This window comes from Heliangelus exortis, chromosome 8 (genome assembly GCF_036169615.1).
Source record: "Heliangelus exortis chromosome 8, bHelExo1.hap1, whole genome shotgun sequence".
Classification (NCBI taxonomy): Eukaryota; Metazoa; Chordata; class Aves; order Apodiformes; family Trochilidae; genus Heliangelus; species Heliangelus exortis.
This window is the reverse complement of record NC_092429.1, coordinates 25,698,013-25,718,901: the sequence shown is the minus strand read 5'-3', so window position 1 is coordinate 25,718,901 and position 20,889 is coordinate 25,698,013. Positions and strand designations below refer to the sequence as shown.

At 38.4% G+C, this 20,889-nt stretch overlaps 2 long non-coding RNA genes and 7 other non-coding genes across 16 annotated transcripts; all 9 read left to right on the top strand.

Moving 5' to 3' along the window:
- The first annotated feature begins 678 nt into the window (after positions 1 to 678).
- LOC139799283 (uncharacterized) lies at positions 679 to 6,489 on the top strand. 8 transcript variants are annotated; one of them, XR_011727215.1, is made up of 11 exons: positions 679 to 1,218; positions 1,725 to 1,764; positions 2,015 to 2,060; positions 2,429 to 2,459; positions 2,854 to 2,943; positions 3,529 to 3,554; positions 3,996 to 4,045; positions 4,955 to 5,006; positions 5,918 to 5,948; positions 6,142 to 6,182; positions 6,366 to 6,489. It is a non-coding gene; the product is annotated as an uncharacterized lncRNA (long non-coding RNA). The 8 variants fall into 8 exon arrangements; XR_011727214.1 differs by having other exon boundaries at positions 6,142 to 6,489; XR_011727211.1 differs by having other exon boundaries at positions 5,918 to 6,182.
- LOC139799451 (small nucleolar RNA SNORD74) lies at positions 792 to 869 on the top strand. The gene has a single exon (XR_011727271.1). It is a non-coding gene; the product is annotated as a small nucleolar RNA SNORD74 (small nucleolar RNA).
- Positions 1,584 to 1,650, top strand: LOC139799457 (small nucleolar RNA SNORD75). Its single transcript, XR_011727277.1, has one exon. It is a non-coding gene; the product is annotated as a small nucleolar RNA SNORD75 (small nucleolar RNA).
- Positions 1,861 to 1,942, top strand: LOC139799443 (small nucleolar RNA SNORD24). The gene has a single exon (XR_011727263.1). It is a non-coding gene; the product is annotated as a small nucleolar RNA SNORD24 (small nucleolar RNA).
- LOC139799452 (small nucleolar RNA snR60/Z15/Z230/Z193/J17) lies at positions 2,271 to 2,356 on the top strand. Its single transcript, XR_011727272.1, has one exon. It is a non-coding gene; the product is annotated as a small nucleolar RNA snR60/Z15/Z230/Z193/J17 (small nucleolar RNA).
- On the top strand, positions 2,508 to 2,590 carry LOC139799454 (small nucleolar RNA snR60/Z15/Z230/Z193/J17). Its single transcript, XR_011727274.1, has one exon. It is a non-coding gene; the product is annotated as a small nucleolar RNA snR60/Z15/Z230/Z193/J17 (small nucleolar RNA).
- On the top strand, positions 4,806 to 4,884 carry LOC139799444 (small nucleolar RNA SNORD79). Its single transcript, XR_011727264.1, has one exon. It is a non-coding gene; the product is annotated as a small nucleolar RNA SNORD79 (small nucleolar RNA).
- LOC139799450 (small nucleolar RNA SNORD47) lies at positions 6,000 to 6,075 on the top strand. Its single transcript, XR_011727270.1, has one exon. It is a non-coding gene; the product is annotated as a small nucleolar RNA SNORD47 (small nucleolar RNA).
- A 5,901-nt stretch (positions 6,490 to 12,390) lies between the features above and the next one.
- Positions 12,391 to 20,880, top strand: LOC139799280 (uncharacterized). The gene is made up of 3 exons (XR_011727207.1): positions 12,391 to 17,595; positions 19,655 to 19,769; positions 19,807 to 20,880. It is a non-coding gene; the product is annotated as an uncharacterized lncRNA (long non-coding RNA).
- The last annotated feature ends 9 nt before the right edge of the window (positions 20,881 to 20,889 follow it).

The following is a 20,889-nucleotide window of genomic DNA, read 5'->3' as shown; positions in this document are numbered from 1 at the left end:
AGACGCTTCGGTTGGGGGTTGGTCCCGGGTGAACGCTGGCAGGGGAGGATGGAGGTGGATTGGGGCGTCGGGCCTGGCCTGCGGCCTAGGCCGGTCTGAGAGGACTGCGCCTCATGGCGGCTCCGGGGTGGGGTGTGAGGGAAAGGGGAGAGGGGAGGCCGCACCGCGGGGGAGGGGTAGAACAGGGTTACCCGTGGAGGCTCCGCACAGGCGGAGAGATGGTGGGGCTTTCCCGTGAAACTGCGGTGCTGAGGGAGGGTCGGGCAGTGCCCGGGCATGGGTGTTGCGGGGAGGCTGAGGCGTTTGGCTCGAATTTGGTTAGGAAACAGCTCGGGAGAGCCCGCTGAGAAGTGGGGCCCATCCTGCAGGCTCTTCTTCAATGAGGTTCTTTTTCAATGGGAAATGACCTTGGGAGATTATGTGAGATGCTGTGTAGCAGCTGTCGAGATTTAACTTCAGCTTTCTCGTTTACTTTTTTTTTTTCCTTTCTAGTAAACTTTAGGAGGGTGGGATTCACCGGTAAATGCTAATATGGTATATATGTGAAATCAAAAGGTTGTATTAACGTTAAGGGTCGCCTACTACTCCGTAAATTATTGATCGGAAGCAATAATAAAAGGGCTGTGGAGAGCTCTTTTGTTGTGGAAGTGTTCCCTGCAGAATAGTTCCATGGTAAGCGAGGAGACAGCTTTACCGGTGTCATGTACTCCGGGTGATAGTGAGCTTTCTAAGGACTAGGATTAAATACCACGTGTTAACAGAGTATGGGAATTGCTCCCTTGGAGTTGTGTGTGCCTGCACATGATGAAAACTATGTTGGTAGGGACATCTGAGAGGGTGATGAATACCAACATATCTGAGCTGGGCATGGAATGGTGCGTGTTAAGCATGGCTGAGACACCACGTGGTCTTCTCTGAGCTGGAATTCATGGCTGCCGGACTGACTGATTACGCAGTGAAGTTAAAGTTGTTGAAAATAAAACACGTCAGTGGTTCTATCCTGCTAAAAAATATGGACTAGCGATTATTTTGTCTCTACAAAGAGCAGGAGTGTAAATTTTGTCGGGGAGAGCTTTTCTGTGAAGCTCCAGGTGTTTTGAATTTAACTTAGCATTTTTCAAAAGATAAAAGAGCTTCATTTTTTGAAGTGGAACTAATAACATACTTTTCTGTTCTCAGTGTCAAGATGCACCAGCTACACATTCAGCTTCGAGACAGGTAGGTGCTGTTTCTGAAATACAGAGTTTAAATTGGGAAATATGTGGATGGACTTAGGCCATTTAGCCTGGGATTTGTATCTTTGAGAAATAGTATGATGAGTGTTTGTACTCCAAACATCACCCCAGGTGTCTCTTCAGGCAGTTCTCACTCTGATGCAGTCTTTGTTTTGGAAAGTGGGGGGGACTTCTGTTTTAGAACCATTGGTCCAGTCTCCAGCCAGACTACAGTACCACCCTAGATACTTTTTGTCCTTTGTTACTGCTGTTTCACCTTCTGCAGCAGTGAAGTTTTGTGGTTTTTGTCTAATACTTGTTGCAGTAAAGAACCTGTAACTGTTGTGCTTGATGTTGGCTAAATCAGAGAGCCTATGATGACTTAAGTACAAGAGTAGTGGACAGAAGTGATTTCTGAAAACTCTCAGCTGAGGCTTTATGTGTTGGTGTCACTGCTGGAGGGACTACCCTGAGCTCTATAAGCATCTGAAACTGTTTTATGTCTTCCAGATCTGGCACCAAATATGGAGGCTTAATGCTACTTCATCAGGTAATAAAATACTTAGGTTCAACATAAAATGGTTTCTAATCTTTGAACAGCATCTTCTACTCTAATAATGGCATTAGGCAGAATTACTCCCACTGGTGCCACAATGATGACAAATATTTGCTACTCTTGACCAAGAGAGTGATGAACACTTTTACCACCAAAACTTCTTTCTGAGGCACAGCAACTTAAAATTATTCCCCTTGGTGTTTTGTCTTCCGAATATACTGCTCATAGCCTTTTTTCCTTCCAGGATTTGAATTGTGCACTCGAAAGGCTTGAAGCAGAAACATCATCTGGTAAGAAATGTGTTTGCAGGGAGTTTTCATGGAGCTCTTAAAATGGTGCAGCATAGAGGTGGGATGTGTGGAATGAGAGGGAAGTGCACGAACAGCTGATGTTGTGCAAAAAAATTAAAAAAAAAAAATCGAATATTTGTCTTTATAGTGAGAACTTCAATTTTTCAAAGCTGTCACAAGAGATAGTTGCTTGTCACCATTATTCCCATGCAGATACAGTGATGATGGCATAGTTCAGCAGAGTGTCCTGTGAAGAATACCAGGATCTTGTCTTTCGCTCCTATCTGATATATCTGCTCTTGGGATCTCTTGCTTAGTGGTGCAGGCTTGGCCATGAAGGCTGAGGGGATCTTTTTTCTTTGTTGCAGGCACTTGGGATGAAGCTACAAGCTGTGCAAGGTAAATATTTTCTGCATCTGTAGAACTTGAGATCCCTGACGTGTGAGAAGGCTGCTTGTGATGACTGCATAGTTCAGCAGATGACCCGTGTTGATCATGTTACTGTCTTTCGCTTCTGTCTGATGCAGCCTTCTGTGCCTTTGGCTAAGTTTAAGACACAAGTTTGGGAAAGCAGAGGGGGTCTCTTGCTGTCTCTTGCTCTGAGTGTATTTTTAAAACCTGCCTCATGGGCTAAATGCTAACAATTTAGTAGGATGAGTAGAAAGATGGGAGTGGGCTGTGCTTCTGAAATTGTGCAAAAGCAACAGTAAATAACGTTCTTTCAGTAACTGAAAACCTTGGTTAATCTGGTGTTAGTGCTCCAAGCACCACTGGGTGTTCTGTTGCTTTACAGGCTGCCCTAGGCAGGGGATACCTGTGCCTGCAGCATGAGATGCTGTTTCATCTGTTACTGATGGTCAAGACAAGTCCTCCCTAGTTGAAGGTAAATGAAAAACGTTTTAGATGGATGCTATGTTTGGCTGTGCTTTGTTTGAGCTTAGCTTGCTTTTGTGGTAAGTGGGTTTGTAAATCAAATTTGTCTCTGGAAAATCTGAAGGAAAGATACTAAGTACCCTAAGTGTGCCTTCAGATCTCTGGTGCTTCAGAATAATTGTTTTGTGGTGTCAAAGGGTTTCTGGAACTTCTCTTAAAATGGTGAATGTATCAGTATAATGAATTTAGGATCTGAAATGCTTTTCCTGGTGTAAGTCAACTTAGATGTTGACACAAAACAAGTCACTGAACTTTGCAATTAAGAGGATTTCTCCTTTCTGCAATTCCAGTAGTCTGGAGTTGAGGAATTACCTTTTATCAAGGGTGTTGGGGTGGAATGCTGGGAGATGGCTATAGACTCCCCTCATGGAAGGGCTTGGAGGAGGCTTGCAGATTACTGTAGATGATGTTGAATCAGGTCTCTGATCCTGATGAGGACAAAGCTTGAGTAAACACTGATACAGTATTTCTGGAACTGTTCTTGTGGTGAAACTTCCTGCTGGACCCTGTCTTAACAGTGACTTTTTCTTCGCAGGCTTCCAGAGTGCTTATCATTGTGATGTAAGTACTTGTTTTTAACTTTGCAAGTATTAGCATAAAGAAAAGGCCTAGAAGTGAAGTGTTTAATGCATGTATGCTGGGGGGAGGGGGGGAGGAGTAAGAGAGGAGGGCAGTGTTTGCTGCTGTTTGCATCTCAGCCAAAACAGGAGGATGCTTCAGGGGAGGACACATGACCCAACCAGGACAGTGTGGTTTGTGCTAAGCTGCTGCGTGGCTGGAGCTCATAAAGTTGCTCCAGTAGCACAATTTATGTATTTGCCCTCTTAGCTTCAACCAGATAGCTGTTCTGTGACCATATGAGCTGCCTGTGTGATGAGATCTGACTGCCTTGACTTCGATCATGGAGGTCTGCAATTAGCTCTATCTGACTTGGGGCACATGATTAGATGTCAGTCTCATGTGCTTGCTCGTGTGCTGTCCTGATGATTTGCTTTTTTCCAGAGATGGTGCAGTGAGGCTGGGAAGTTGTGCTGATAATGCCAGCAGAAAAAGTAAGTGCCCAACAAATGCCCAGAACAGTGATGAGGGAGTTACAGCTCTGTAATGGCATCATAGCTGCAGCAGTCAGCTGAAGGTTTGAGGAATTCCTGCCCCTGGGTTGCCAGCAGCTTCCAGGGTTCACTCACCTGAGGTGCTGGGGCCTGAATCTCATACTGGGTGACCAAAGATAGGACACAGCAATAATTATAACAGTGTGTAGTGGTCAGAGGGGTTTATGGAGCTCTTAACAAGGCTCTAAAATAATGTCAGCATTGGTCTGACTTCCCATTTTTTGTGTGTATCCTAGATTTGAGAATGGGAGTACTGCTGCATGCCTTGTGAGAGATGCATTTTCTTTGATAAACTATCTCCCTTCACTTTCCTTAAGATTTTTTTTTTTAACAACTTGAAAATATTAACTGCTTTCTGTAACTGAAAACAAGGTATGGACCAGTTGAAAACTGGTTGTAACTGTTACGGACTACTTGAATTCCTAGTTGATTAGAAAGAATGTGTGATAACCTGGCACTGTATAGCTCGTGCTGACCAAAGCCAGGACTTTGAACTTTCAGTTTGCTAAATTAAGGGCTTTGGTGGGGAATAGCACTGATCTTCAGTAATTGAAGTACTGTGGTGAATTATTTGTCTTAATGGTTAGATTAGAGCTTTTGTGTGATGAGAATGAAAATGTGATTGGGAGTAAGGTCTGAAAAGCTGAGGTCAGGTCCTCTAAAGAGAAAAATAATAAAGCATTAAGCTTTTCTAAGTGTGTACTGTTTGTGATGATTAATTCTAAGCAATGGGAATCTCTCTGAAAAAGGCTGAGGAGGATTGTTGCACTGAAACAGTACCCACATTCAAACTTAAATCTTGCAGCACTGCCAAGGAGAAGTGTGTTAATACAATCTCACTTGTTACAGAGTGAAGCTTGTGGGGAGCTTGTGTGAGAAACAAGATTAATTTATGTGTGAGGTAAGTGTAGAGTGTACAATATTTGATAATTACTGAAATAGTACTGTCTTTGTGCTAAGTGCCTAGGTGTTGGTGCCTAACATGAGTCTTAATAATAGTTTTGATTTGTCTTCCCTTTATTAAATTCTGATTATCCTACTTGGCTACTGTGGGAATAAACATGATGTGCTTAGAGCAAGAATGCACTTTGTAGTTCTAAGTGAGACTTAAATAGGAAGGGCTCTTTCTAAGCAGATACACAAATACCTTTTGTTGTAATTGTTGTTTGTATACAAACAACATGTGGCCTCAGTGGCTCTACAAACTGGTGTTTACTATTAAAGGGGCTGAATCTGTGGAGACAACAGCCAGCAGACCTGTTAGCCAGTGCAGTGTTGATAATGTAGTATAACAATGCACAGCAGCAAACAACTCCTGTCATCACTCAGTCTGATGTATCTGGCTGTTCTTTGAACCAACACTACACTGAATTTAAAAAAAAAAAAACCAAGGCATCAACTCTCTATGCTGTGCTTGTCACTATTTAGTAATTTTTTGTTACTCCTGGCCATGTTGACTGTACACGAATGTTCTAGATGGTTGCTGTACAAACTTCTTTCCTCCAACAGACTTTATAGGTTTTCAGTATTTCTGTGGGAACTGGTAGTTGAGATATCCCTCACCAAATACAACTTTCTGGTGGAGAGAGAGTACTGCAAAGTAAGGAGTAGCTTTGTACCTTTCTCTGAATCCTCTAGTGTTAGTAGTTCTGTATTTGCAATTCAGTTAGGATTTAGAAGCTTTATATATCCCATTGTGAGTGGTGAAAGTCTCAACAGCTGCCAGCTAAATCCTTCATAGACAAATAATAGGCAAATAATTTAAACTTGCCTATATTGTCTTATTCTGAAACAGCTTCTTACTTTTCTCAGGAAAGGACCACGCTGTCTGGAGCCTCACTGGGTAAGATAACACAGCATTTGAATCCTGTTGAGAACTTGTGGGAATAGTTGTAGCCACTGATGAAATTTGATTCTGCCAAATGAATGTCAGTGATATCACAATTTACGTTCCACTTTTCTCTGAGGCTACAAAGCTTCTGTGGGCAGTCAGTTGCTGTGCTGCTGCATATGTTAATTGAGTTTTCTTGTTTTAGGTGAGGAGTCAACTTAAAACTCCTGCATGAAAACCAAGAAGGTGAGTGCAGCTGTAGTAATAATGAAATTTATTTGCTGGAACAAGTGATGACAAACCTAAGCTTGAACTCTCTTTCTGAATAGAGATGAGATATCCAAGGTCTGAGTTGTTCCCAGAAAGCTTCTTGTGCTAGTTTTCTTGTGCTAGTTTGGTGCCTTATAATGGTTCTTATGTCTGTCTTAGGTGGAAGACTGCAGAACAGTGGGTTACACTTCAATGAGTAGCATTAAAAAAGCCAAGATGTTTTTACCACACTGGTAATGTTTTTCTGATACTGATGGGAACTAATAAAAATCTGTAAACTCTTGCCTGTTGTGAACTGTTTTCTGACTGGTACAGCTTGCCCTAAAGGAGCTCTAGGCTACCTTACAAAACCTTAAAATGCTTGATTTTAGAAAAGGGAGTAAACTTGTTAAAATGCTCATTCTGCTAGTGTCTTAAACTTGGGTGTCTAATACTGCTGGTGTGCTGACTGCAGTTGATTGACCAATACTAAGACGTAAAGAAAGCTGAATAATTACAGTAGTATTTTGCAGTATTTTTGCATTAGTGTTTTGTAGGTGAGAGCTAAGCACTGGTACTGCTGTGTTTGTTCCTAAGATTACAGGCCAGCACTGAGTCTGGCATTATGTCAGGCACAGGTGGTTTGCAGAGAATAAACACACAGCTTGGACACTCAGTGCTTTTCCACTGGACTCTTTTTTTCTGGGCTGGTGACTGGTGTTAGTCTGGAGCATCCAAGCTCCATCAGGAAAAAAAAAAAAAGGCTGAGCAGAATTTGGTAATATTTAAGAACCCTCCCCCCCCCATTACTATATATGAGGCAGTAGGGCCTTCTAAGATGTTGCTGCTTCCCAGAAATTGTGGTAGGTTTCCTCTGAAAAATTACTTTACCTCATCTTTCTGTTGTCTCAGGAGGGATGTCCGTATGGGAGAAGTCAGCTCTGTGAAAACAAGTGAGTTATTGCTCTAGAACTTCTAATGAAAAGTAAAACTGCACATCCAAACTATTCTGCAGGAATATTTTCAGATTATTAGTGTTCCCTAAGACTTTTATTGAGAGGTATAGGTCTTACATGTGCAACTTAACTGGTATGATCTACTTAAATTTAAATTACAAACTAAAATCTTGCTAAAATGAGTGACTCTTTGCTCACTTCATCAGAGACTGCATGGGACTGCACTTGACTAAATAAAAAGCTTCCCACACCCAACACTACTGCAGAGCACTCTTCACTTGCTGTTTTCCAAGGTTTCTCTGCTGAACGTCAGATCTTGGAATCATTCTAAGTTTGGAGAACTAATCCCAAATTAATCCTTCTAGCTGCCTTAGAAAGAAAACATAGTAAACCTTTCTCTTCAGTCTGTAGTGCCTGGGGAGAGACTGGAAGCTTTCTCAGTTTTGTATGTTGCATTGTTCACTCAAATTCTTTCCTAAGAAATGTTTATTTTTAATATGGATTTGTTTAGGGACCTAGCTATCAACTGAACCTCCCCAAGCAATTGTCTCAGTAAATGTCTTTAGCCAGCATTAATCCCTAACTCAGCAAACCTCCCATTCCCTCAGTGCTGGAAGGAGAGGAAGTGAATTCAGCTTCCTCTGCAAGTTCATCCACGTTGTGCTGACTGACCAGATTTTTCTCAGTAAAAAGAACATGAAAGAAGGTGAATTTTTATCTTCAAGGTAAGAAGATCTGCTTCAGGGAAATGGGGTTGAGATCACACAGGTAACAGTGTTTGCTGGAAAAAAATGCTGACACAAATCTGCTGCATTGCTATGTTTGCCTTTGAAAATGATTTGTTTAAGATAATTTTAAAAATTTAAAGCCAATGTTTAAATGGTTTAAGTTACAACTTAAGGTGAGAAAGATTCACCTGTGCAAACACAGCTTTGAAGAGGAAAGAGCCAGGCATCAATCATCTGGGAACATCACTCAGAGAGAGGAAAATAGCCCTGAGCAGAACAAGCATTTGCTTATTTTTTCTTGCTGATAGGGAAGTCAGCCCAGTATTAGAAGTCACCAGCAGTCTGTGCCACAAATAATGCTCCAGCAACATGGAGAAAGAAGTAAATGGCCACAGCGGGTGCCCAAGGCCTCTTGTGTCTCACCACATGAAACCAGGAGTTCAGCATCAGCTCCAGGATATTTTTATCTCCCTGCTTTGGCAGAGGGTTTGGACTGGATGATCACTAGAGCTCCCTTCCAACCCATACCACTATGTTAACTGTTTTTTCCAGCAGTCCCTCAGAGGTTAAATGGCCAAAAAGACAATGAGATTGATTGTGATTGATGAATCTGATGGGTGATCCTGGGAGTGATGGATGACTGTGGGATCGATGATAGGTCCCATGACTGGATGATCTGCCTCCGTGGGCCTTTGGGATCAGGGTTGTCCTGGAAGTCAGGGCTCAGCCACTGCCTTGGCATCCCCAGAGTGCTGTCAACAGGTAAACCTGAAACTGGTAATTCATATATAATACAGGGTTTAATCAGTGATTCTGTAGTTGAAAGGTAATCCTAGATAAATGATTCTGCAATTTATAGAGAATCCTGGCATTGAACGATTTATTCTGCAGCCCATATATAACCCTGTGATTGGTTATTCTGTATTCAATAGATAACTTACTATTCAGTCTGTAATCCTCAGATTGATTATTCTGTAATCAATAGATAGTTCTGGATCAGTCGTTCAGCATCTGAGAAATCTTGTGATTGATGGTTCTGCACTTGGTCTATAATCCTGGTATTTCTTGATACTCTATACATAAGCCTGGGATCCATGATTTTCTGATGGATATGGACACCTTGTTTGCAGTATTGTATAGTGAGCTCAGAATCATTCATCTTTTTGACCTGGAGGGTGTGATTCTAAAAATTATAATGGCATTATAATGAAGTCAGTTCACCTAAAGGACACAATATCACAAGTTCTAAAACTCCAGCCTTCCAAGACTGGTTTAGCAGTCTTTCCTTCTTGATTTGGGTTCTCCATCACTTGCTGCATTCCTGAGGTCCAATTATCCATAGTAGTCCTGGATCTTCTCTTCCCAATTGGTGATTAACATAAGACTCCCTTAAAACCTCTTGCTTAACAGCCTTCTTCAAGGACTGGTTATGTCCTTGGTACTAATTGTTCTTGGTACTCGTCGTGTGCCCTTCTGCCTACACAGAATTCTAACTTCCATATACGAAATAATCCCACTGTTCAAAATTTCTGAGTTATTTTTCAACAACTGCTCCCTTTGAGACTTGCCTAAGGGTATCCTTTAGACAAGTCTCATTCATGTGTCAAGTGCACATACAAACACACAAAAGCTGACAAGATTGTCACTCATTTACAATTTCTTGAGTTATAGGCTTAAGTCAGAGAACAAGAGCATCTCCAAATATTTTCAAATCCCACATATGTATCATCCTTTAGAATTCTATATAAGATCTTAATTTGATGCCAAATTTAATTTAAATAAGTTGCAATTCTTCCACTCTGGTTTATGTACACCCAGCATATGGTATTGATTAACTAATACCAACCACCACCTTTTGGAACATCCCAATAGCTATCCTGCTATTTCTTTCTCTCTAATTGCATTCACCAAGCACGGTATGGATACTGGCTGAAAGATTTGGATCCCATACATCCTGAACTTAAGATAAATTATTCCAGGATGTACTAAAAGGAGTAATAGTAGAATCATAGAATGGCTTAGCTTGCAAGGGACCTTAAAGATCATCTTCAACCTCCCTGCCATGGTCAGGGACACTTGAAGTAGACCAGGTTGCTCAAAGCCTCATCTTATCTGGTCTGGAACACCTCCAGGGAGGGGTCAGCTAAAGCTCCTCTGGTTATTCTGTTCCAGAGTTTTGCCACCCTTGTACTGAAAAACTTGGCAAGATGTAGTTTATACCTGTTCTCCTTCAATTTAAAACCATTTCCCCTTTTCGTGTTGCTGGACGCTTGTGAAAAGTCCCTGAATTAGCATCCTTAAATGAGTACTCCTTACTATGTTCTGGACAATGGGTACACACCCAGCAAATTGTTTAATTATTTATTTTCATAGCTTTCCCTACAATTTACAAATGGAATCAAAAAAAAGCATCTATCCTGATTTTCTTTTGGTTTCTGGCATAGGAAGATGACTCTGATCAGTAGTGTATTTGCACAGAACCATAAAAAAACAGCATAAGACTTGTAAGAAATTTTCTCACCTTTGTCTCAGCTTTTCTTTTCACTTATTTGAATATCATATGTTAAATAACCTTATTTTGCTGACAGTAGGAAAAACAAAGTAAATTTTGCATATTACTGGGAACAGACACACACTGCCTCTTAAATTCTCTTGTGGGTCTGATAAATATTTATGAAAACCTTTGGCATATGAGAAGTTTTATGAAATTCTGTAACTATGTGTCATGAACAGCTGAACTGGCTTTGCACTTAGCAAATCTACAGTGAAGATCATATACAAATGTGTATTTTATTTAGACCAGATGTTTAAAATTTGTTTTTTGTTAATACTGATAATTAATGTCCTAAATCCTACATCAATTCAAAACGAGCTCCTTTGTTAGAACACATTTGTAGGCTTTTTTAAAGCTTTATTCATAACTTTTTTTTTTTTTTTTCAAATAACCTTCTACAAAATGCTGGGATCATTTTATTGCACCACATTGTTTTTAACCCCCAGAACAAAATCACTCGCTTGTTCCTAAGTTCTCAAATGGATACAAGGAGAAGACAGGTTCCCAGTCTGCTGTATGAATGCTGGTTCAGAAAGTGTCTGATGGCTTAGTGTCAGAACACTTGAGGACTGAGGAAGCCATAAATACATGTCTCCTACTCAGCTTTTCTAGGAGATCAGGCTTGTTCTCTCAATAGCATGAAACCTTCATAAGAATCTTGTTATACTGTCATTATTAGAAGATGAAAAGCAGAAAAGTCTCATTGCAGTTCTATAAACTGTACTCCACTATCACAGTAGGAAAGCCAAGCTGTTAAAACATCAGCTGGCAGCACTTGATGTATATTTGCACTATTCTGTCATGTGGTAAATTAAAGGAAATACAACTGATCTCCATACTGGCATGAGTAATTCTATGTTGTGGGACTGATGCTTTTAATTTGCATCCATTTCCTTCCATGGTTCACATCCCTAAAACCTCTTTTTCTCTTCTACTTCTGTACCATTTAGTACTGCCTATCCCATCTGCACAGCTTTCCTGGAGGAATTTTGTAGGATTACTTTTAAGATAGACACTTTATGTGCTGCGAATGACAGTAAGGAAAATTGAACATAGGTCACATCACCTAGAAAAAACTGTAGCTTGCTCAAACAAATAGGTTTTTCTCCAGTACCTTTTGCATTACACTACAATTGAATTTCAAATAGGTTTCTATAGAATAATATGACAACTGGTTTAGCTTTGTGTGCCTTACTTCATTCTCCTGCTTTTATAGGTGTCTTAGCAGTACTTGAAGTGGCTAAAAGTACCTTTAGTATAATCAGGGATTTACTGACCATAATTATTTACATAGATATTTCCCTTTTTCTTAATACTTATTGATCTTGACTGTGTTTTAAGAATGAAACTTAAAACATTTTCATATGCATAAGATATGGAAGACATTAAGGAGAAATTACACAATTGTAAAATGGAGAATGACAAAAATAATTGTCTTCAAAAGCCTGTAATAAAGTAGATCTAACTTTTTGCACTATGAGCATTATGAAGAAAATGAGAACCCTTCTAATAGATCTTCCTTTTAGAGGGGAAAATAAAAGTTTTATACTTTACAAGGAAAAAACCCACACGTAACCCCCACCCTGAGCCAAACAAAACCAACCACAACAGCAAAAAGCAATACAAAATCCCCCTCCATTTTAATTCAACAGTTTCACTTCACCAGCTTCTTCAGACAGCATGCAAATATGATCAGTAAGCAAACACAGCCTTTCAGAAAGCAGAGCATGAACTATAGAAAGTTTTGAAGGTTTTGTGTTTCCAGTTGAGAAACTAGAATACTAATGGATTATGAAATTTCTAGGAAACCTGACAGTAGGAGAAAGAGACGATATATCAAATATTCTTTATTTTGCAAGGAAAGTGGTCCAGTTAATACGAAACACTGAAACTAAGGGAAATTTTAAATAGCCATAAGCTTGTTTATTTGTTTATTCTAGAAATACATCAGTTCAAGTAGAAACAAATGCAAGGAAAAAATGGGAATTAATAGCAAGAAAATAATTAAAATTAATTTCAGTTACTGTCTCTAGCTGTTTATAATCAGAGATACTAAAAATCTGGCTAGGTTAAGTTGCTAGAAATGTTTGTTACTGGGAGCAATAAATGCAGGAACAAATGAAAATGAACACATAAGAGCCAAGTTAATACTTTGAAGTAGAAATTTGAAGCTTTCTAATGTAAATTTGATTTAGGGTTCTGTTAATAGTTTCTAAGATGGTCAGAAGACTCTTTAACAGGTCCAGCACAATGAGGCAATATCAGAATCAGAATGGTTTGAGCTGGAAATGACCTTTCAAGATCATCTCCTTCGACCCCACTGCGATGGACAGAGACATTTTTACTGGATGAATCTGCTCACAGCCTCATCTAACCTGATCACTGCTGCTGCAGCTGAAGTGTGATCAAACTTTTATTCAAACTCAGAAGCTGTTCGCATGACTGACTGTTGCTTCCAGATGACCCCAGACACACATACACCTGGACTGACCCCTGTCAGTCTGCTGATGCTGTGGCACAGTTACCAGGTGAGTCACTGTATGGTTGCCATTTTATACTTTGCTTATCCAGCTGTAAAATGGAACTGGTTTGAAAAATTCTTAGGAGGAGTGCTACAAGGTTTAAATAATTCTTGCATGTAAAGTGCTTTAGCTCTACAAACAAGTGGTGCTTTGCATTGTAAGTGGAATATAAGTAATTGTGCAGCACCTCATTACAGGACAGGAAATAGAGTTACTGAATAAATTCACTTGTATTTTCCCTAATTGACTACTAGATGTCACTCTTGTTTCACATATATAGCTGGAAAAGCTGCTCTCATACTTAATACCTCCTCACCATGCTGAATTACAGGAGTAATCATTTGCTGTCAGGACGTAGGGCAAGTCATCTTACTGAAGGAGAAGTCTGGAGAGGGAGCAGGAAACTCCAGCCCATTTAAAATATCTGCAGAGTAAGTTATTCTACTGCAATTATTTATATATTGGAAACTGTAATAGATGTAGCAGCTGCTTCACCCACAGGAAAGGAATGTCCTGGTGCTTCTGTTTAAGGTCTCAGAATTTTATGTCATGAAGGTCAGAAGACAAGTCCAAGCACTCTGTAGTGAAATGTCCTTCCCAGAGCTGCTCTGCAATACTCCCACATTGCAAAGCAGGCACAAGAAAAGGCAAAACCTCTCTGTCGCCTCAGAATCTGTCTAGAGAATCAGTGTAAGCCATCACTATGTTATATCCTAGTCCCATGTTCTCACCCATTGTTGATTCAGAGTTCTGCACCATTTGGCTTCAGGTGTGCTGGAGATACCCATAGGTCTACATCAAGATATGTCCAGTTCCTCCCAAAGAAGAATTAAAAAATCTTGCAGTGGCTGCCTTCCACTTAGATTAGTTCAGAATTAATATCTCTTCCATTGCCTTTGTCTGATATCTGTGACATGAGGCAGATACGATAAAAGCCATTTAAATTAATTTCTAAATAGGAAGTCAACAAAGTATTGTCCCTAGCTGTATCTATTATTATGAATCCAGAATAAACTTCTACTTCTTGCTTACATATAAACCAGCAACAGACCACTTCAGCTGTGCCCCTGTATAAATAGTGTACACTGAGTTAGCACTAAAGAATTTCTCCCATTTTTAACAAGAAATCAGATGTAATCCAGAGATTTCTGCTGGGTAACATTCTATCTGAATGTTAAGGTGCTGAAATGATTCTAGGTGACTCCATACATATTTAAACAAAATGGCTTGACATTTAGGCATATTCCTGCAACATCTTACAGGTTAAAGAGAAAACAGGATAATTTATTTCTGGGTGTCAAGCATAATAAATCACTGCTGCTATAGCTCACATAGTAAAATAAAATCTGTTCTTCAGTGGCTTAATACTTACAATAAGAAGACATCCTTTAGGAAAAAAAGTAAGTATTTCAGACTTTATGAAATTAGGATCACTGAGGCAAACAGCAGACTGCTGCCATGAACAGATGCAAAAGTAAGATAACATGCACTATATCAAGACTAAATTAGGCTGGAAACGTATCCTATCAATAACAATGTAATTAGGATGACTTGGTCTTTATGAAATGCCCCAGGATGTGCTACAGGCATTGCAAATGAACAGGAACAGGTGAACCTTAGCTTGAATAATACACCTAAAAGGGAGGGAAAGAGCAACAAAAGTGAAATGAAATTGAAAGGGAAAGAAAACTTGGAGTGAATGAAGGTCAGGGGTTTCTCATGTACAAAATGACACCTGTTGCTAAGATCAGTTGTGCTTGGAATTAAAAAAATATGTAGGAATGAGACTACAGATTTGTTGAGCAAACAAGAGATCATGAAAGGATTAAAGCAATGCTGAGTTCATCCCTAACACTCAGGTGCTCTGAGTTACATCAGTTCAAATTCCTCACAATTTGAACAGGAATGTATGTTTCAGAAGCCTCGTGATCCAAGAGACTTGTTTCCTCCTTGTATCAAGCAAAAAAAATCAGCTCATGTTGTACATATGAATTCAGTGCATCAAGTACTTACAGGATGAAAACACTTCTGTTTCTCAGTAGGCTACTTGTTGATTTGTTTTCTTAATGATCAGACCTGGCACTACTCAGGCAATTAGGAAATAATGAATGATTCTGAAATCGATGCTCTGAGTGCAGGCTTGATCCAGACTTGCTGAATCCCAATCCTTTCCCAGCAACCAGAAAATAGATATACTTAAGTTCAGAAAATACTCTTTATCCTTGCAGTGTACTGTAGAAAACTGGCAGAGTGTGCTCAATATAGCTCTAATATTTGAGAAAACTTTAGCAATTAGACAGCTATAACATGAGAAATTTTCCCCCACAGGAAGGCTGTATTGTCATGGAAAATGAGAAAAGAAGTCAATTTAACATAGTAACTCACATTTTCCTCATTTCTGCATCAGCATTTGCTTGTGACAGTTACATTACTTAGAGCCAAAGAACAATAATCAAAAGTATAAACTTTCTGGAAGCAGTGGGAGTTTACTCACACTATGTATAGTATTTTTCCCTTCTAATAAGTATACTTTAATCATATAATCACATAGTGGTTTGGCTTGATCTTTAAAGATCCCCTGGACCATCCCTCCTCCCATGGGCAGGGACATCTTTCACTAGAAAAGGTAAGAACAGAATACACATTATTGCTCTTGACTGTGTAAAATTGACAGTAAATTAATTTAAAAAATGTTCTAAATCTATTTCTAACATTAAGCCAGATTGATTTCATGTACACTGCCCATCAAATGCCATCCAGGAAAGAGATCTGTGTCTGTAAGATTCAGAACACCTCAAAAAACCCCAGCTAGATGGAGAGACAGATTTCCTAAAGAGCATCTGAGAAGGAAGGAAAACAGAGAAAAAAATATAGGCTGTGAAGAAACTTAGAAAAGCTGGGGCAAGATAAAAAGCAAGACAGACACAAATATTTGGTGATCTGTTTCTGGCTACTCCACAGCAGGTTAGCTTTTCATTTCTTACAAGCCAGTGTAAGTGGTATCTTACAAATACTTTAGCTACAGAACCAAATTCATTGCATTGCACAAAAATGTCTTGTACAAGGGAGAGATCACATAACTTTGGGAAAAGGGTGAGAAACAAAGACAACAGAAATTGAATAGGCAAAAGCAGCCAGCTACAAAACAGGAAAATGGGAATGCCCATGTAAGACTAAACAATATGGTGGTGGAGGCAAAATAATAAAAACCAGGGTAAGGTGGCTGATACATGCCTGCCTTTAGAAAGGGATCATTAATTTTACTATTATTTAAATATACATATATTTTGAAAGGCATACTTGTCAGTATTGACTGCAATAGCAACATTTGACCCAGATCTGCATTTGTTGTTTAAAAAACCAAAGCATGGCTCAGCCACAAGATTTAGAAATCTGCAACTATCAAAACAGACAGTAAAAAATATTTTATGAGGACACTTGTGAAATTGTGAAATTGTAATAGGGTTCACATTATAAAATATCCCAGCACCAAGGCAGTGTGGAAGAGGTACTATGGTTCTCAGTTCTTTTTATTACTTATTACTTGGACTGATCCTGCAGTAGCATAGAAAGCCATGATCAAAATTGTGTGTGATAAAAGACTTGCTGTAATCTTACAAGGCAGTCAAGAATGCTGCAGGAATCACACTAAAAACAACCTGGGACTGTAGTGTCCTTGATGACATGTTTGCCCACAGGTTAGGGCAAAAAGGTGACATATCACAGAATGTCAGGGGTTGGAAGGGAACTTGAGAGCTCATTGAGTCCAACCCCCTGCCAGAGCAGGGTAACCCAGTGTGGGTCACACAGGAACATGGCCAGGTGGGTTTTGACCCACAAAAATAATTTTTTTTTGGCTCCACAAAAAAAAAAATTTACAGGTGTGATTTTCTTCCAGAATATGAGATTCAGGTAGAGCCCAATGCATTCTGGAAATAAGTTATTCTCTGGTGATAACAGTGGGTTTTATTCTTTGATCACAGAAGGATGATCCAAAAGGTCTTGTGTAAGGACACGTTCTGTCTCAATAAAAGGGGAAGAGTAGCTTTGCATTGATTTACCTGCTTATGTTCTGATAAACACAGTATATTCTGATTGAAAGTGTTTAGTAATAGATGTTTTTTTAAGGCTGGGCAGTACCAGAAACAATTGAGGAAAAATCTTTTTTAAAATACTTTCTCCATTTCCTTCCTATCTTTCTAGATTTAGATTTTTTTAAAAATTCAATCTGTCTTACTTATGGGAGATAAGACCATCTAACATCTACAGCTGTTGTTTGTGTTATGTTTGCCTTTGCAATGTCTGAGTCCTATGATCAGTTTTCATTCTTGCATCACAGAATATTTGATTTGATCAAAGCTAGTAGTAATAAATTTTAAACTTTAAAAAAACATATTTCTTCACTGTTCACTCAATGTCTGCTTAATTGTTTCATCATAAAAAGTATATCTTTGTATATAGCAGCACTGCACTGATCAATAAATACAAGAAAAGGAATAGATTGCTCTTTTGGCAGACTTCCTGGAAATTGAGAAATCTGCAAATTAATGCTGACCACAGCAAACTGAGGAAACATCCTTTATGATGGCAATGCAACGAAACAATACATGTTTATAGTTGCAGGCAGTGTCCTGCTTTTGCAGCTCCAAGGTAAGTACAAGGAATCTTAAAAGATAATTCACTGTAATTCGCTATAAAAGATAATTCACGATAACTGCTGGCCGGGCTTAGTGAGAAAGTGATGGAGTTATAGAGGAGCAGCAGGTCTCAGTGCAGCAATAATAGCTTCAGTGTGCTGTTTGGTTTTGTTTTTTTTAAATACTCTTTGGAAAAAAAAAAATGTGACGTCAAGTTTCATTAATATTTTCTTCTTCAAACTTCTGAATTCCACTTACTTCAAAGTTAAATTTGTTCCCTCAACTTGAGCTTCAATTTCTTGTTTACCCATCTCTAATTAGCTTTGAGTTTGATTGCTTCCATTTAAAACAAAGGAAACAAGCTATGACTTACAGGCTGAAGCCCAGAGTGTTGGGAACATCAGTATTTTGACTTCATTTTTATTAAAGAAACTAAAAATATAAAAATATAAAAAATAAAAATATAAAGCCTTATCTGTGCATTTTGGAAGTGGAACAAGTTTGATATCCATTAACATGGCAAGAACTTACTGACTGTCTGCTATGACATTATTATGCCTGAAGTTTTTAGATCCCCAAAAAGGCTGCTTAAAGTGAATTTTTCTCCATGTCCATCAGGACTCTTAAAAAGAGTTTATAAAGGAACAAACAATTATTGTAGATTACTTTTTTCCTTTTTATTTTTTATTTTTAAAAGCCAAGATCAAATCAGGATCTGGAGAGTAATAAACAGTCTTTAATATCACAAAATACAGGGGCTTCAGGGATTACTCTTGCATCAATAGCATGATGAATGCAAATGCTTAATGATTAATGTTTACTGCTGAAGAGAAACATTTAATATTTTGAAATTGAAAAAGGCAGCAAAGAAGTGTATAACAATGAGTGTAAGTTTTAAAAAAAGATCGTGTTGCCTTTGTATTCTCCCATTACCCTCCCCTCAAATACATTTACATATTTTCATTTTCACTCTTCTCTGCTGAATTACATATGGGGATAAAAACCCTATCAAATTATCTTCCCATGATTGGTAATCCAGGAGCTTAATTATCTGATAAAAATAATTTAGCCAAAAGAAAAGTAAGATGCTTGAACTTGTGGTCAATGCTCAAGTAGTCAGGCAGTTGGACTTAGATGGTTGTTGTAGGTCTGTTCTGTTCTATTGTTTCTATAAAATATCAAATTTAAATGGTCAAGGCCCCCTAAATAAATACAATATCCTAAAAGCTCCAAGTCCTTCATCAGCGGGGCGTTTCTTTGTTGATATAAAAAAATGTTAAGCATTTTGAGGGCCAGAGGATGCAAGAGAAAATTGAGAAAAATCAGATTAAGATACAAGGAAATTGCCAAATTAAATTAGTTTAAAAGGATTCGAAGTGTTCTTCAATAATGGATTATCTCATCTTTCCAGGAGTTCGAAAGTGATTGAAAAGAGGTTTTATTTATAATAAACTGTCTGAATTTTAATCTCACTTAGGATACCACATCAATCTCAAGTCAAGAGGGGCAGAAATACAGGACTCTTGCATTAAATAACATTTTGTGGATATATCTGCAACACTAAGAATTACTTTGTTTTGATACTGATATTACTAAAACTTACCTTGATAAATATAGACTGATCCAAAACATCAGCTTGTGCTTTTTCATCTTAAATAATTCATTTAAATAAATGGAAGAACTGGCCAGTTTATTTGAAAAATAAGACGAAGAACTAGAGATCCTAACATCAGCTAGCACAGACTCACACGTGCCATGGAGATTCATGGCAGTTTTCTGACATCCCTTTCCTACAAGCTATAAATTGAGCATTAAATGCTTTTTCAGGAGATGGACATTCCTTAGTTTTCCTACAAAGCCACTCAATGAATGTACAAATGCAAGATGCAGAAAAGAGATGGAATACTGCCGGATAAAGTTTAGAATCTAGACTCTATGAAATGTGACTAAAGGCACAAATCAAATTGACAGTTTTACTGGGAATTTAATGATGATGTAAATGTGTGTATAAGCATTAAATTAGGCAAAATTTGGATCAAGAAAAAAAGAAATTATTGCTACTTTTTTTTAAGGATTCTACTTTATTAGATTGAGAAACTGTCCTCTAAATATTTACAGTTTCTGGTTTCACAGCAAAATTAGGAATTGCAACTGATTTTGTTTGAGTTCCAGGAGGTTTCCTGACTGGTGTTTTTAAAACTTGGGTGTTTTAAACACAAGTGAGATAAATCTATCTTGTAATTTATAATTTCAGATTACTCAATATGCCTTCAGAGCTAGCAACATTTGAAGCACATAATCCCATTCATTCAGTAATAGTTCAGAAACTACCAAGCCAGCAAAAAAATCAGCATGTTGCATTTGCTATGAAACCCGGTTGTCTACCAGATATAACAGCTCTCTCCATCTTTTTTTTTTTTTCCCAGATGCATTAGCCAGATCTATATATTAGCAAAACTAAATTCAGAAGTCTCTAGCAATATCATTATGCCTAAATTTACCAGCATAGTCTTTTTGATTCAAGTGATCAAAGACATTTTCAGTAGAACAAACTATGCCAAGGCTGCACCGTCAGCACCTTTTGTTGTCAGCATGAAAAAGGAGTTGATCCTTTACCAGGCCTTAGTTTCATCTGGAATTACTTTCCTATCAATGTTTAAACACTCAGTATAGCAGAAAGAAATTTTCCTTTAGTATTCATGTAGTAAATTAACTCTTTGCTCTGGTTGTTGAAAAGTTCCAAGAAAACATCAGGGAAAAATTAAGGAGGTAGCAATCAAAGAGGGTGAGTAAGGAGGGAAGTCTGCAATCTCCCAGGAAATGTTCCGGCTTTACTGTCTCTTATACCCGACTAGAAACTCTTTAGTTAAAATTTTCACGTGTACTATATACAACAGATAATTTCAGGGTTGTTAGGAACATATTAATCATTCTTTGCAACTATACTACACTCAGAATTATTCTTTCAATGAGCAAATACTATGCTGCTTTTCATACAAAAATGTTTTCCAACTTCCAGTATCCTACTTGTCTGGTTTAAATAATAAATAATTTTTATTAAATGGTTATAGACAGATGAGAACTGCATTATAGGTATAATAATTAAGCTGATCTCGATGATTTAGGACTGAAGGGCTTGAAGTGGGTTACTAAAATTAAGATATTTTTATGTATGTGGGAGTCCTGGCAGGAATATTGGGTGGACAGGAGGATCCATGCTGGTACCCAGAAGGGCTGCATAGGAGGTGTGTGAGTTAACATGAAATTACCTAAGAAATCTAAAAAATGTGTTGCTAATAAAAATCTG